Source organism: Musa acuminata, chromosome BXJ2-8 (assembly GCF_036884655.1).
Source record: "Musa acuminata AAA Group cultivar baxijiao chromosome BXJ2-8, Cavendish_Baxijiao_AAA, whole genome shotgun sequence".
In the NCBI taxonomy this organism is placed as follows: domain Eukaryota; kingdom Viridiplantae; phylum Streptophyta; class Magnoliopsida; order Zingiberales; family Musaceae; genus Musa; species Musa acuminata.
Genome location: NC_088345.1, coordinates 18,729,978 through 18,742,338, shown reverse-complemented (window position 1 = coordinate 18,742,338; position 12,361 = coordinate 18,729,978). Strand labels below are relative to the sequence as shown.

Sequence of the window (12,361 nt, the reverse complement as noted above, 5' to 3'; positions counted from 1 at the left end):
GCAACCGCCCCAGCCAGGAGGTGCAACCGCCAGGGCTGCACGGCTGGGAGGTGCAACCGCTCCAGCCAAGAGGTTGCACCGCCAGAGCTCAAGTTCCGAGCTCTGCCAGGCGATGCAACCACCAAGCTCAGTCTTCGAGCTTTGGCAGAGTGGTGCATCAGCCTGAGCTCAGTCTCGAGCTTTGCAAGGTGATGAATTCACCAAGCTCAGTCTTCGAGCTATGGCAGAATGGTGCATCAGCTTGAGCTCAGTTTGGAGCTCTGCCAAGTGATGCAACCACCGAGCTCAGATTTCGAGCTCTGCCAGGTGATGCAACCACCAAGCTCAGTCTTCGAGCTCTGCCAGGTGATGCAACCATCGAGCTCAGTCTTCGAGCTCTGGCAGAGAAGAAGCAATCGGCAGAGCTCAGTCTTCGAGCTCTGCCAGGCGGTGCCACCTCTCCAGTCGAGAGGTGCAACCGCCTGATCCCAGAAATTCTGGGATTAGATCGATTTGATCGTTTTGAGCTCGAATTTTGAACTGGGTTGGGGCCTATAAATACCCCACCCATTCAGCACTGAAAAGGCACAGACCCATACCGAAATTGTGATCTTTTCTGTGATTCTAAAGAGCTCAAAAGTGTTGTAAATCCTTGAGTCTCCTCCTTCTGTTCTTCAAGTGTTCAACTGTAAAGTGAGGAGAGAAAGGTCTGTAAAGGTTGTCTCCTAAGCCTGTCAAAAGGAGAGAAACTGTAAGAGGGAAGTTTGGCCTTCGCCCATTGAAGGAAGGCAGCTAGTTGACGTCGGCAACCTCATCGGTGGAGGAAGCCAAAAGTGGAGTAGGTCAAGGCTGACCGAACCACTATAAATCTCTGGTTTGCGTTTAATTTCGAGCACTTTATCATTACTGCAAACCTCCCTCATCACTACTGCTCTCTGCGCTTTCACGAACAAGTTCTAAGTGCTGTTCTTCCAAATCTGGATTCAGACGTAAACTCGCATTTTCGTACATTACAGTTTACGTTTACGTTTGATTCTGCAGAACTGTTTTCTGCGCTTTTACGAACGAGCTTCCTTGCAGTTTACGCTTGCATTTTAATCCTATTAATAACTGCAATCTGTCCTCTACGATTTTACGAACGAGTTTTAACATTTAGACGTAAAACTGCATTCGGACGTAAATCGGCTTTCTTCGCTCAATCATCAGATTTCAGTTTACGTTTACGTCTTGATTTCAACTGCATACTGCCTTCTGCGAATATACAAACGAGTTTCAAAGTTTAGACGCAAATCTGCGTTTAGACGTAAAACTGCGTTTAAACGTAAAACTGCGTTTAGACGTAAATCTGCGTTTAGACGTAAAACTACGTTCAGACGTAAAACTGCGTTTAAACGTAAAACTGCGTTTAGACGTAAATCTGCGTTTAGACGTAAAACTACGTTTAGACGTAAAACTGCGCTTAGACGCAATCTGTGCTTAGACGCAATCTGCGCTTAGACGCAAAACTGCGCTTAGACGCAATCTGCGCTTAAGACGCAAACTGCACTTAGATACAAACTGAGAATTTGCTTTTGCATCATAATCGTTTTTGAACGAACGCAGCTTTTTGTTTTTAAATTATTATAAAATTTCCGCTGCACTAATTCACCCCCCCCCTCTTAGTGCTCTTGATCCTAACACCCATATGCTGATGACCAAGGTTTTCATCCGATGCAAAATTCGGTGCACGCCCGGAAGACCCGCCTCTGCGGTACCATGGCCTTCACTCCTTGAATCCATAGCCCTTCTTGCCGTCGTGTTGTTCACCAAAGCGGAGCTCCCAGTAGCTCCCGATCATACCTCCATATGATCTCATCCCTCACGGGACTGATTGTGTGTATCGCATTGCCACGAACTGTTCCACCACGATCCGCTGCACCATGTCGCCTCCTGGTAACATCTCCATTGCATTCTGATCCTTGTGGAATAAACTCGAATTGTGAACCCTCCATGTGTGGCCTCTGCTAATACATCGCAGGGTCCCTTCCACCTTCGATTTTGTTCGCTCCTCTGGCAATCGATCTTCATCCACCCACTCCTGGGTCACACCTAGATGAAGCACCGCTCTAGGACAGTCCGTCGCCTAGTAGCTCTCGAAGTCCACCGACTTCACTGTAATCTGTGCACCATTGTCTGGATCCTGGGCCTCTACCCCTACCAGCACAATCTCCGCTGCGCATTGCTTCCTTCATAGCAACTCAAATGGCAACACTGTGGCATATTCTTCAAGAGTACCCGCCTCTGCGTCCTCTTGCCCCGTGCTAAGGCCCTTCTGAACCCAACTTCGCCTCCGCAAATTGAGTCGCCTTAGTTCCTCCATCAAATGCTTCTCCGAGTTAAGGTGCATGTGCCGCGAAGCTCCCTTCGTCTTTGGCACCATGCAAGATGAGTCCGCTCCGTCAGAAAGGAGGACCCATGGAACAACATGATCCTACTCTTGCCTCTGCAAGAGTTCATGTCCTTGACCTCTGTCTAAGGAAAGCACTGTGCCTCTGCTCCATGTTCCAACTTCTATGCTGGCTCCCTTCATGCGGCTTGGGTACTTCGCCAAGTTACACCCAAGTTGCTCCGCTCCTCGTTTCTGCATTGACTCGATGGTGGCCCTCGCGCCCACCATTCCACGGGTCAACCCTCCCTTGAGACTGATTTCCACATCGACTCCAAGTGTACCTTCATAAGTTGCTTTAGGTCGCTCCCCCACTTGATCTCGCAATGCATCCACCAATGCATTCTCTCGAGCGAGATCATGCGACAACTCCTCGTCGCTTGCTCAGTCCATCGAGCTTCGTGAAGTTGTTGTTTGTGAGGTACTCCTCCTCAACATGTGAAGTCCGTCTCACATGATTCTCCCTCTGGAGTGCCGAGACTTATCCCTCCTAGATAACTGTCCCGTTGGAGCAACATCTCTCTTCATTTCGGAGACCACCATCCCCTTGGACTACTCCGATCTGCTGAACAAACTGTGCATTGTTCTGCCTCCTGCAAACGCACTTGCTAGATTGCAACTCCACGTCCATACAACCCCCGCTGCACCCCTCAAGGCCTAGCAACATGCTGAACTCATTGCACACTTCAGCCTCCTACGGACGTATCCTTCACATGCCGAAGAGAAAGTTTCAATGCTCCATGACGCCGAGTCTCAGTCGCCTTGGGATGACCACGAACATTCCATCGTCCACATACAAGCCCATGCATGAGTACCGAATTCTTCGAGTTAGCAATTCCCCTCACCTCTGTGAGCTTTGCACAACTCTTTCGGTCGCTGAGCAACTCATTTCACCTTGGATGGTCTCATTCTTGCCAAGCGCCTCGCTTGCCTAGAGCACCATCAAGTATAGTTGTCAAAGTTGAGCCGTAGCTCAAACTCAGCCATCCCAACCTTTGTGCTCTCCAAATTCTTCCAAGCTTGTCTGTTCTCGTGGTGCCTCTTGCGCGAAGGGTTGGCCATTCCTCTGAATGCCAATCTCAGATGCTCGCTCCTCTGAGCGACTCTTTTCCCTACATCTCCATGCCCGTTTTCCCTCAAACGGTCGCGCGTGTGCTGACTGCCCTCAACGCAGCTCCGCTAGGTCCCCCACGTTTGCATGTCAAGTGTTTCTATGAGTGCTTGTCCCGCTCTGATACCATTATGTCACGACCTTAGCTGGTTTTGCCTAAGGCGTGCGGCACCCTCGCGCGTCCGTCCGCAAAGGTCAGCCTCCCCGAAGCCTCCCATTGTCCCTTAGGACCAACAAAAGATAGAACGGGTTAAAGAGAACGCCTCAATCGGGATCCATAAGCAAACATGTCCGAAAAACACTTCATAGACAATGCAAATTACAAACAGACTTTACAAGCTCTGAATAGTGGCACAACAAAGGGTAAAATGGTCCATTACAGACCGAAAAGCTCTCGTATGTGTCCACATGACATAACCTTTATTTATAAGCCTAAAGAGGCCACCAATCCAACTAACATGGGACTATTTAGCCTTCGGCCGCCCCTCTACCTGCTGTACAAGGCATGAACATGCCAAAAGACAACGGACAGACATAAGCATTACATCCAACATCTTGTTTAGAAGTTTGTCCGTTACAATATGGGAGGACTTGAAGCGGGAGTTGAGAACTCAGTTCCTACCGGAGAACACAGAGTTCGTCATAAGAAGGAAGTTGAGACAACTCCGTCAGAGTACTTCCATTCGAGACTACGTGAAGCAATTTTCTGCGCTAATGCTGGACATACTGGACATGTCCGAGAAGGATAAGCTGTTCAGCTTCTTCGATAGTTTGAAGTCATAGGCTCAACAAGAACTACATCGAAAGAATGTCGCCGATGTGATCGAGCCAATTGCTGCCGCAGAAAGGCTCATCGACTTTGTTTCCTCTAAAGACTGGGAAGAAGGAAACAATCTTCAGGCAATTGCCCTCCAAAATATTCTCGAGGGAAGGAGCTCAGGGGCGAATAACGGAAGAAGAGTTCCCACAAAGGGCCAAGCCCGAAAGGCAAGGCCCCAAAACCTGGCGGGTGCTTCTTGTGCCGAGGGCCGCACATGGTAAGGGAGTGCCCACAAAAACATGCACTCAATGTTTTAACAGCTTCCATGCACCCCCCCAGATCGGACAAGGGCAAGGCTGTCGCTCTTAGTTCGAGTAGTTCTGAATCCAACAGCGACGGTGAGGAGTCGCAAGGACCCCGGATGGGAGCAATGTGTTTGTTGAACGCCATGCGGGGTCAAGTAGGGGAGAACACGAAGACAAGGCTACAAAAAGCAGGAAGTGGTGAGTTGATGTACGTAGACATCAAGCTCAATGGCCAAACAACTCGTGCAATGGTGGACACGAGTGCTACCCACAACTTTATCGCCGATCGAAAAGTAAAGTGACTTGGGCTGATCTTGGAGAAGAGCCTAAGTCGAATGAAGGCAGTGAACTCGAAGGCCAAGCAAATCTCCGGGTTGGCAAAGGGAGTTCCCATCAAGATCGGAACATGGAGCGGGAGCACAAACATGATGGCGGTGCCACTGGATGACTTCCAAGTGATTCTTGGAATGAAATTTATGCACGCGGCCAAGTTGGTGCCAATACCGTTCCTTAACTCCCTATATATGATGGGACGTGACGACCCCTGTGTGGTTCCCGTCTCTAAGAGAGGAGCCAAGGAACCCCAACATATATCGGCATTACAACTAAAGAAAGGGGTGCGAAAAGGTGAATTAACATTCGTGGCTGCTATGAAGCTAGAGCCACTCGACGAGAAGGCTATTCATGAGCTTGTTGTGGTGGTGAACGTCCTGAAAGAGTTCACTGACGTTATGCCACCCGAGTTGCCAAAGACTCTTCCGCCACGCAAAGGCGTGGATCACAACATCGTGCTGGAGCCGGGAGTGAAGCCTCCAGCGAGACCACCCTATTGCATGCCCCCACTAGAGTTGGCAGACTCAGAAAGCAGTTAGGTGAACTGCTAAGCGGTGGGCTCATCCGTAACTCTAAAGCACCATTCGGAGCTCCAGTTCTCTTCCAGAAGAAACAAGATGGGAGCCTCCGGTTATGCGTCGATTACCGAGCCCTCAACAAAGTGATGGTAAAGAACAAGTATCCCATACCGCTTATCGCGGACTTGTTCGATCAGTTGGGCAAAGCCAAGTATTTCTCAAAACTCGACCTTCGGTCGGGGTATTGGCAGTTGCGCATTGCTGAGGGCAACGAAGCGAAGACTACCTGCGTAACCAGGTATGGAGCGTTTGAGTTCTTGGTGATGCCTTTTGGCTTAACCAATGCTCCAACCACGTTTTGCACTCTCATGAACCAGCTATTCAAGGAGTATTTGGATAAGTTCGTGGTCATCTACTTACACGATATCGTCGTCTACAGTTAAATGCTCGAGGAGCATGTCAAGCACCTTCAGACAATCTTCAAGGTTCTCAGGGAGAATACTTTGTTCGTGAAAAGGGTGAAATGCTACTTTGCTCAAACGGAGATCTTATTCTTGGGGCATCGAATCGGTGATGGCTCGATTCGGATGGACAAATCGAAGGTGCAAGTGGTTGCGGAATGGCGAACTTCAAAGAAGGTGCCAAAGTTGAGATCCTTCCTTGGCTTCGTCAACTACTATCGACGCTTCATAACGGGGTATTCGAAGTGTGCAACTCCACTGACGGAGTTGCTGAAGAAGGAGCAGCCTTAGAGGTGGTTTGATAAATGTGAAATTGCATTCCAAGATTTGAAGGCTGCTGTGTTGGAAGAACCAGTGCTAAAATTGCCAGACTATGGGGAGCCCTTCGAAGTCCATACAGATGCTTCAGACTTCGCTATTGGGGGAGTACTCATGCAGGAGGGTCATCCGGTGGCCTACGAGAGCCGCAAACTCAACGAGATCGAGCGGCGGTATTCGGTGCACGAGAAGGGGATGACAGCGGTGATCCACTGTCTACGAGTTTGGCGACACTACCTTCTTGGATCACGATTTGTTCTAAGGACAGACAATATCGCTTTGAGCTATTTCCAAATTCAGAAGAAACTCTCCCCAAAGCAGGCACGATGGCAGGACTTCCTGGCTGAGTTTGATATGACAATGGAGTATAAGCCCGGAAAGGCGAATGTTGTGGCCGATGCATTGAGTCGGAAAGTGGAGCGTGTGAATGCCGTACAATTGGAGGGCAGAGGCCAAGCAAGTCAGTTGCACTCCAACTTCCTTTCTAGGATCAGGGATGGACTGTACAGTGATCCCCAGGAAGAAGCCCTGATACAGCTCATTAAAGAAGGTAAGGCACGACGGTTTTGGGTCCAGGAGGGACTCGTTTACACCAAAGAGAATAGGGTCTATATTCTTCGAGTGGACAATCTGAGACGTGAACTCTTAAGAGAGTGTCACGATTCCTGGAGAGGGCCTTCTACTGGCCGAAGATGGGGACTGATGTAGAGGAATATGTTCGAACGTGCCTCACTTGCCAACAAGATAAGGTGGAGAAACGGAAGCCGGAGGGACTTTTGGAGTTGTTGCCCGTACCAGAAAGGTCGTGGGAGAGCATTTCCTTGGACTTCATATCAAGCTTGCCCGTAGTAAGGAGACTCGAATCGATACTCGTGGTGGTCGATCGATTTTCTAAGTATGCAACTTTCATTGCTGCTCCCTTACACTGTTCAGCAGAGGAGGCGACCAAGCTGATGATGAAGGATGTTGTGAAGTATTGGGGAGTCCCGCACAATATCATCAATGATCGAGACGCTCGGTTCCTAGGACGATTCTGGACTGAGCTATTCAAATTGTTGGGGTCAAAGTTATACTTCTCCATAAGCCTCTACCTCCAAACGGATGGCCAGACTGAAAGGATAAACTCGCTCCTAGAGTAATATATTTGGCACTCCGTGAGTGCTAACCAATGAGATTGGATGAAGTTGTTGGACATTGCCCAATTCTCCTACAACTTACAGCGGAGCTCTGCGTCCAACAAGAGCCCCTTCGAGATCATTACAGGGCAACAACCGTCAACTCCTCACACCATGGTAATTGGGTATACTGGGAGTAGTCCGTAAGCCTACCACTTTGCAAGGGAGTGGCACCGAAATGCAGATATTGCGCGGACTTACTTGGAGAAGGTGACAAAAAGAATGAAGAAGTGGGCAGACTTGGGAAGGCGATCGCAAGAGTTCAAGATCGGCGATTTGGTGTTGGTCAAGCTCCAACCTGCATCACTCCAATTCTTTAGGAACAAAGTACATAAAGGATTGGTGCGCAAGTATGAAGGGCCATTCCCAATTATCAGTAGGGTGGGCAACGTCTCCTACAAGTTGCAACTGCTGGCGTGGTTCAAAATTCACAATGTTCTTCACGCCAGCAACTTGAAAGCCTAACACTCAGATCCGCAAGATGCTTCCCGAAGTGTTCCAACTCGGCTACCCCCCACCACAGCCTCCTACGAGAAGCGAGTTGAAACCATTTTAGCGGACCGCAAGATAAAGCTATCCATTGGAGTACTTGGTGAAGTGGCGAAAGCTTCCTCGAACTGAAACCAGTTGGGAGCCTGAAGACGCCCTACGACATGAAGAAGCAATCATCAACAACTATCAACAAGCGTCGACGAGGGCGTCGACAGCTTGAGTGGGGGAGAATGTCACGAACGATTATCGTGCACCCACAACAACTCCGTTCAACGAACTGTTCGTCGCTCTCATCTACATGTACAGCTGCTTGGCAATATGTTTTGTCTTAGTTTTAAGTCATTTTGCTTGTAAAAATGTAAGTTCGAACAAGTTGCAGTGCTACAATGCGATTGCTCATCGAACCGAGCAAAATAGGCCCAAAACAGCTCCGTTTTCACATGCCACGGGTTGTTTTCTGCAGCCCGCTGCTGCACACAAAACGTCAGCCATCTCAGCACCCTGGAACCACCCGGGTGGCACCATGGGGGATGGGGCTTCGGTATAGTGTCGGGCGTTGAACAATCTTTCGCAAGTTCGCACGTTACCTTGACGGGAACTTGTTGTCGCGCCCGGCACTTTGTGAGCAGCTGTTTGTGGACTTGTCGCTGTTTTGTTCAACCCTCTAAAGTCCTTGTTTTCCCCTTCTCCCTCTTTTCTCTTGTGCACGCAAGGTGCTCGCTGAATTGCTTGTAAAGCTTCCCCCTTTTCGCGAGATGTCAGGACTTGTCCGTCGCTCGTTCTTCGAACTAATTAACATTCTCTTTTACAAGTCCTTCGGGACCTGCGAGAGGTTGCAAGTGGGCTGATCTTTGCGGATGCAAATCGCAAGCACGACTTAGGCAATTCCAGCTAAGTCCGTGACAGTATACCATATACGACAGAGAAAAAAAAAAGAACCTAACCTTGCTCTGATACCATGAACAAGACAATAGAAGAAGAGAGTTTCACTTTTACATATAGTCGAACCAGAATAAAGAAAAAAAAGTAAAGAACTACCTAAATAGATCTAGGTGCTAATCTAGGAAATATATAACAAATAAATCAGGAATAAATCAACAATCATATCCTAGTCTATCATATCATATAAGGTAGTATGTCAATAATAAAATCACCACAGATCTTGGCAGATCTCAAAAAGTCAAACCATAGCAGATTTGACAGATCTCAACATAACATGTATTGAGGCCTTATGTGAATGATTCGGTAGCCCATCATTGGTGTAAGACGCTAATATAAAATGAATGGATATAGTTTATGTGTAGTGTTTGCACTACATGACACGTGTCAAGAAGTGTAATAAAATGTCAATGTTTGACATGGACATGGCTCAAAGCATTCATGTGTGTTGATACCATCAACACAATTCTCGGCTTATCGACACCAGTGCCACTCATTGCTCTTGCAATGGATGCAAAGAAGCAACGGCGAACAAGTTCGGGGGAGAAGCGCGTCGTCACCAAGTCCAGTCTTGACCCGATCGACCGAGATCTTCGCCCTCAGGACGATCCTGGACGTCGCTAGTTGGACCAAGCCGTGTCAGCCACGCAGTCACGGCTTGAGGTTCGTGGAACATTATCTTTACTCAAGACACATAATGAACTGAATGGCAATGTTGCACTTTCATAAGAAATTATTATCATATATTTTTTGTAATTATAGTTAATTAAACTTTTTTCCTTTAGAATTATCCGTAAGGATTATAAAGTTATACCTAATGAATGTTTGATAAACCATAGATTGTTGGTATAAGTATCTGTTGGACAAAATGGAAGAGAAAAAAGTGTTAAAAAATTACCCCGACTAGGTTGACTTTTTAAAGGCAATAATATAAGGATTTTTAAGTATACAATAGAGAAAGAGGACATTTGGAACTTTGACGAAGCTAATAGAAATATCATATAGACTATGATGATCAATAAAATTTGGAACACGACAAAGGAGATTCTAGGGTAACCAAAAGGTAGATGTGTAGCCTGGTAGTGGTACGAGGAAGTTCAAAAAGCAATTACTACTAAGATCATGATAAAAATGAGAACTTTAAAATAAATATAAAATCTAAATAAGTGGCAAAAGAAGTGCTGACGGTTTGGCAAGATATATAGTTAGGTACGAAGGACAAAAAAAGATATATCTCAAATTGTTAAGGCTCCGAAGAAAGAGTATGAAAAAAAAGATATATCTCAAGATTTAGGTAAGATTGAATGCATGAGTATGAAAAAAAAATGATAGTGATATGTAGGAAAGATGGAAAGATTATTTCTGTAGATTATTTGATGAACATTTTACACAACTTGAGACAGTATGGTCCGACTGAGGATCAATATTGATATCAGACCAAGTTTTGAGACTTGTGGATAGAATGATTGGTTTTTGACCAATGTTAGGCAGAACACTAGTTTTCGCCAGGATACTTCTGAATTTCAATCTGTTTGGCAAAGAGCTGTGATTAAGATTATCTTATCCAAACATCAATGTGAAAATCAGCATTTCTCATTACTTATCCATGTTACCAAAGACACCTGTAGATTAAATGGGTTAAGAATAATTGGTTTTGAGCAACTTACCCTAAACACATATTTTGGCCTGATAATTTCTAGCTTCCAATCTGTTTGGCCAGGCAAAATGGGGATGTCTGGATGCTGGTCTGGTCATAGATGTGTGTACCACCCTGTAATGATACACCAGTAGAGTGTATTAAACTATTAATAACATATGATTTCCATAAGATTTTGACATCTTATGCTGGTTAAGACAATCATAAGCTTCATGAATTTGTCAAACATATCATTGTGGTTGGATTTGGCAATTCACTCTTATGTATTTACTCTTTTCTTTTTCCTCTTTTATCAGTTCAATTATGGGCATGTTTTAAGTTCAAGATTTTTTGTTAATCTCTGCATTAATTCTGCTGTAAAGGTGATAAAAGTGACATGTTGCTAATAAGTTTTGTTGCCTTGAATCAAAGCTTAGTGTTGTGGAATGTCAATTTTAGGTAATTTGACTTATTATTACTTTTTACTTTGCCAAGAAAGAACATCGTGAGAACATCAGCAACGCAAGAAAGTGAAAATAACTACTTAATACATGACTTGCTCAATTATATAATTGTTCAGAAACTAAGAAAAATCTGAGGTGAAATCTCCAAAAGATTTTTTAAAGTTGTTTTATTTGCTCCTAATTTACTTTAAAGCAACTCTTGCAAATAAAAAGAATCTTTTTTCCCTCTCCTATTTCTGTAAAGTCACCATTACGTGATTCTATTTATTATCAAATTCTAACCATTAGAAATCACAAATTGATGCTTTAGGTGACTTTCAAAAATCCATTATGTTGATAACACTGAATATCCAGACCTTGGTACTGGCAATTGCCTCGTACACAGAAATTACTTGCTATTTTTGCAAATGTATGAAACATATAAAACTTGCAAAAGGATGTATCTGTGATACGCTGTCCATCTTTACTAAAAGATAAATTGTGCAAAACTTGGTATGCTGTTTTATTTGTGAAACAATGAAATATCACTTATGATGAGTTCGGTTCATAGTAGTTGATGAAAGCATGTTAGAAAAATACCATATCTCAGGTGGAGAGATTGGTGGATGAGAGTAAATTTGTCATGTCTTTTTATACTGTTAGGTGTTAATTGGGAGTAGGGGTTTCTCTTGCTGGGTTACTCTGTGATCGCTTTGATACTCGCTGTGGTCCATGTTATGAATGACCATATGAAATTACCTTATGATTCTTATTTTTTTATATTTTACCTAATCGTCGTTATATTTGGTTTCCTTTTGAGTGCATTATAAACAATGGAGATTTGGTTCCATGACAATGAAAAAGTGACATGTTTTTTATGGCGATTTCTTTTTGTGGTGCAGTGAATGGCTCAGGATCCTATAATATCTTGAAGTCTGACTTGCAGGTCTACAAGCTATTCGGGAAAGAGTTAGTGACATTCCTTAAGCATCCTCTTATGGTGTTTCGGTGTAAATTAGTCTGAAATTAAAACTATTTGTCATCGTAGGCTGTGTATGTACCATATTCATCTTTGTTTTATTCCCTGGTTTTAAGTTTGACTACTCTACCTGTTGCTCTTCAATGGGCACATTCTTAAGTAAACGACCTTTTAGTGTTTGTGAGATCTGTTCTGATGCTTTTGCTGATCGATTTTTCTGGGACCTGATGATGTTATTGGAACCACCATATAAATGACTTTGCATCTCTTGCATTACTTGTAATTTTTTAAAAAAAAATTAAAATAAATGTTTATTACATCAAATAATATATTGTTCACATGTGAATTCAAACTTAAGATCTGTTATTTATGCAACAATGTATTAACCAATTTAGATGTTTTAATAGAGATTTTTATATTTAAGACGGCGGTTTAGTCAGTTTAAATAGTTTGATATAATACCATATTTAACCATTGTGTTTGGGAC

At 44.7% G+C, this 12,361-nt stretch overlaps 1 long non-coding RNA gene across 1 annotated transcript in view; it reads left to right on the top strand.

The window, feature by feature from the left end:
• The window catches only part of LOC135619310 (uncharacterized), a 35,166-nt gene extending 23,104 nt beyond the window's left edge, over positions 1–12,062 (top strand). Inside the window, exon 3 of the long non-coding RNA XR_010489367.1 lies at positions 11,798–12,062. This is a non-coding gene — a long non-coding RNA (uncharacterized LOC135619310). The remainder of the gene's footprint in view (positions 1–11,797) is intronic.
• The last annotated feature ends 299 nt before the right edge of the window (positions 12,063–12,361 follow it).